The sequence below is a fragment of the Nyctereutes procyonoides genome, unplaced genomic scaffold (genome assembly GCF_905146905.1).
Source record: "Nyctereutes procyonoides isolate TBG_1078 unplaced genomic scaffold, NYPRO_anot_genome, whole genome shotgun sequence".
Lineage (NCBI taxonomy): Eukaryota > Metazoa > Chordata > Mammalia > Carnivora > Canidae > Nyctereutes > Nyctereutes procyonoides.
Genome location: NW_026575125.1, coordinates 116,892,839 through 116,897,833, shown reverse-complemented (window position 1 = coordinate 116,897,833; position 4,995 = coordinate 116,892,839). Strand labels below are relative to the sequence as shown.

Sequence of the window (4,995 nt, the reverse complement as noted above, 5' to 3'; positions counted from 1 at the left end):
TGGCAGTGACAATGGAGAGGCCTAGATAAGCCTGTGCTTCCCCCTTCATGTGCGGGTTAGAGGGTTTCAGCAAAGGAAAGTATCCAAGTCCTTGGCTTACTGCACCAAGGTTTAATAAGAGATAAGCGAAACTAAGGGGCATAGAGACCTCTGTCTAAAGAGCCATCAGAATTCCCTGACTGAGCTGGGATTGCCCTAGGAGTACTCAGATAGCCAGAGGTTATAGCCAGCAAGAGAGGCCAAGAGGAACCTGTCCATAAATGGAATTACTAGATATGGGGATTAGGACTAAAGACAACTAAGAACATCCTGGTGCTGTATGTCTGGTGGCCCAAGCACTCATATGATTAATCCAAACCTTCATAACACCTCCTAAATCCCAAGCTTACCTAGAAATCAATGTTCCAAATCAGCAATGTCCAATAGTGGCTACTGTACTGGATAATGCAGATATAAAACATTTCCCTTCTCCCCAAATGTATTTCCAGAATAAATATGAAGAAAGAATGATGACTAGTGAACAGCTCACCAGACAATGGAGCTCGACCAGAAGGGAGGGGTTGGTGTCACATGGGGAGAGACAGAGAGGGATCCTTGTATTTTGTTATTCCCAGGCTAGCTCTCTGCTCAGTGAGGAGGTTGGGACTGGTGGTCCTACCTTGCCTTACTAATCTCTGCCTCATTGGCCATTTCAATTTTTACCTATATAAAAAACACTATAAAATTCTATTGTCATTTAAGGAGATTTAAACAAATGAGGAAAGAGAACCTATTCCTATATGTGAAGCCTCATTATCCTTGTTATCAAAGAGATGTCAACTCTCCAAAATCAGTCTACAGATTTAGTATAATCCTAAGTGGAATTTTAGGAACCTAGACAGGAGGATTCCAAAACTGATATGGGATATAAACAATTGATATAGTTAAAAACATATTTAATAAACAAATAAGAGGATACTTGCTCTAACAGATATTAAAATATATTTTGAAGTCACAATAATTATGAGATGTGACATAAAAGATTAGTGTACATAACAGATCTAAAAGCAGGCTCAAATATATGAATATTTAGTAATATAATAAAGAAAGAATCTCAAATCAGCATAAAAATATGTTGAGATAAATGGATAGGTATGGAAATTAACTTAGATCTTGTCATGTAGAAGACAGAAAAAAAGAAAAAAGAAGAAAAAGAAAAGAAAAATGCATTAAACTGTTTAATAGTAGTCTTTTTTACAGTGTCATCTGGAGCAAGCAGAAATTTGAATCTGAACAACAATGTACTCTTTTGTGTCTAGATTATTTCACTCAGCATGATGCTTTTGGGATTCATCCATGCTGTTGCATGCGTCAGTAATTCTTTTTTATTGCTAAGCAGTGCTCTATTGGATAAATATACCACAGTTTGTTTATCCCTTTTGTGTATCCAGTTTGTACATATAAGTCTACCCAGTTTATTATTGTCCTGTTGATGGACACCTTGGTTGCTTCCAGTTTTATTCTATTTATAAATCAGCTATGAATATTCCTGTATGATTCTTTTTATAGGCATATATTTTCATGGCTCTTTGGTAAATACCTAGCAGTTGAATGTTTAGGTTATAGGGTAAGGGATGCTGAGTTTTATAATACACTACCAGACTCTTTCCCAAAGTGATTATAAAATTTTACATTCTTACCAACAATGTGTGATGGTTTCACTTTCTCCACATCCTCATCAATATCTAGTATTATCAGTCTTTTCATTTTTAACTATTCTGGTGAGTGTGCAGTAGTATCTCATTATGCTTTTCATTTTCATTTCCAAGATGACTAATGATATAGGCAATTTTTCATGTGCTTATTGGCCATTTGTATATCTTTTGTAAAGATATACAAATATTTTTGCCTATTTTCGGTTGTCTGTCTTTTTATTATTGAGTTGTAGAATTTCTTTACATATCCTGAATGCCAGTACCTTATCAAACATAAGTCTTTAAAAATAATTTCCCCCAGTATATATTTTACCCATTAATATTGCTAGCAGTGTCATTTGATAAGCAGAAGTTTTAAAATTTTATGAAGTCTAATTTATCAATTTCTCTCATTGCTTCTGTTTTCTGTATCCTGGCTAAGAAATTGCCTACCTCCAAGCAGCAAGAATATTCTTCTACAATTTCCCTTAAAAGATTTATGGTATTTCACTTTATGTGTAGGTCCCTGATCCATGCCAAATTAATTTTTGAGTGTGATGTGAGGCTAGGTTCAAAGTTCACTTATTCATATGGATGGGCAGTTAGTTTAATGCCATTTGTTGAAAATATTTTTCCTTTTTCATTAGGTTGTTTTGGCACTTTTGTCAAAAATAAAATGACTATATAAATGTGGATCTATTCTGAGATCTTTATTCTGTCACAGTGATATATTGGTCAATACTTATGCCAGTAACACACTATCTAGATTAATACAGCTTTACATAAAGGCTTGAAGTTAGGTAAAGGTTAATCCTCCAACCTTGCTTATATTTTTCAATATTGCTTCAAGTTTTCCAGATTCTTCACATTCCCACATGAATTCTAGAACTAGCTGATTAATTTCTACCAATATGTAGTGTAGCTTGAACTAGAAGCTTGGATACCACTTGGGATGCTATTGTGGTTGTCCACAGATAGTAAATATTCACTTGCATCAGTGCAGTGGTAAAGTGGAAATTAGGAAATGTATTCTAGAAATTATTGTGACTTAATGATTGGATATGAAGAGTGAAGAGACTTAGATTACTCTGATAATTCTCCCCTGGGTGGCCAAAAGGATGACATTTCCATGAAATGTAAACCCTCTTTTGTCTAAGAAGTATTTATTAAATGCATATTATGTAACAGAGCCTGTGCTTGGCACTGAGAACATAACAGAAGCAAAAACATACACGGTCCATACTGTACTGGAACATCTTGTGGATGAGAAAGACATTCATTAAATAATCAAACAGATGTAAATTTGCAACTAATGAAAATGCTCTACAGTAAGCACATCTAGTACCTAGGTCTTGATTTCTAATACCTTTCTCCAATAAAAAGAACCAAGAGATCCTTGGTGAAACAGTTGCTTCTAGGATTGGGGTAGGAAATATATGATAAGCCAAGTATCTTGTAGCACCAGAAAGTAAAGTGCCAAAAGCATTAGCTTCAGGTGTACAACATAGTGATTCAGCAAGTTTATATATTATGCTGTGATCAGCACAGGTGTAGCCACCATCTGTCACCACACACTATTACAATGTCATAGACTATATTCCCTATGCAGTGTGTTTTATTCCTGTGGCTTATTCATTTCATAACTAGAAGTGGATACCTCCCACTTCTCTTTACCCATTTCGTCCATTCCCTAGGCCCCCTTTCCTCTGGCAACCATTAGTTTGTGTGTCAACTATATTCAAATAAAAAATTAAATACATAAATTTAAAAAATAAGTGCTAGTTGCTATAAAGGGAAGGCAGGCTGCATGCTCTGTAAGCTAGTAGGCATTTTTGGATCCCCTCTCATCAGTCCTTACCATCAGTTGTCAGTCCCCAGCTGCCAAAATGGTGGAGCAGATAGAGAGCAAGTATGCTTTTTAGGGAGCCTTGAACAGTGCAGGAGATAAACTGGTTGTAGTTGACTTGTCAGGCATGTGGTGTGGGCCTTGCAAAATAATCAAGTCTTTCTTTCATTCTCTCTCTGAGAAGTATTCCAATTGTGGTATCCATTGAAGTAGGTGTAGATGACTGTCAGGATGTTGCTTCAGAATGTGAGGTCAAATGCATGCCAACCTTCCAGTTTTTTGTTTTTTGTTTTAAAGAAGGAGAGAGAAGTGGGTGGGGGAAGGGCAGAGAGAGAGAGAGAGAGAGAGAGAGAGAGAGTATTAAGCAGGCTTGATGCCAAGCACAGAGCCCATCACAGGGTTTGATTTCACAATTCTGAGATCATGACCTGAGCCAAAATCAAGAGTTGGATGCTTAACCAACTGAGCCATCCAGTGGCCCCATCCTTCCAATTTTTAAAAAAGGGCTAATTGAATTCAAATTTTTAAAAAGGGAGACAAGAGGTGCGTGAATTTTCTGGAGCTAATAAGGAAAAACTTGAAGCCACCATTAATGAATTAATCTAATTATGTTCTCCGAAAACATAACCAGCCACTAGCTATTTAAAACTTATAATTTTGTTTATCTACAAAAAGGAAAGATCAAGTATGAAGAATGTATACCCAACTACCATCTGATTATAAGTGACCATAAAATATTAATTTTACCCTTAAAAAAAAGAAGTGCTAAAAAATGAAACAAAACAAAATCCCACTATTATGGAGCCTGTCAAAATGACACAGGAGTCAACTGAAAGACTTCCCAATGGCCAAAGTGGAATAACTTAAGCAACAAAATAAAGTAATATTAGAATATAACCCAAAGTATACAGTAAATATTCATGAGTCCACAGTGATATAAATAAATGATTGAATAAGTTAATAGATGAAGGAGAAGAGACAGCCTCTCATATACAAGAATTACAAATAAATTATATAGATATTACACACTAAAGGAAGGTAAGCATAACTCCTACTCCTTAAGTAGGGCTACACATACTGATTTCTTTACAAAAAGGACAGTATGGAAAGCAGGGTGGGGGGAGAATCATTTTACCATGTAAAAACCTAACAAGTACTACTTTAGCCAGGTGATCAAGGTCATAAATGATGTAGTGTGCTGCCTTGGTATGATGTGATGAAAATGGCATTTTACTTCTGTGTTTTTACTCCAAAAAATCAAGACTCCAGTCTAATCATGAGAAAAACATCATACAAATCCCAATAGAGGGGCATTCTACAAAATACTGGATGAGTCCTCCTCAAAACTGTCAAAGTCACCAAAAACAAGGGAAGTCTGAGAAGCTATCCAACAGGAAAATCCTATGGAAGCATATATTTAGACACCTAAATATAGTGTGGTATTTTGGAACACAAGGATGTTGAGTAAAAAGTAAA

General features: G+C 35.8%; 1 pseudogene; it reads left to right on the top strand.

Annotated features, from left to right (window-relative positions):
* The first annotated feature begins 3,559 nt into the window (after window positions 1–3,559).
* On the top strand, window positions 3,560–4,125 carry LOC129518880 (thioredoxin-like; annotated as a pseudogene).
* The last annotated feature ends 870 nt before the right edge of the window (window positions 4,126–4,995 follow it).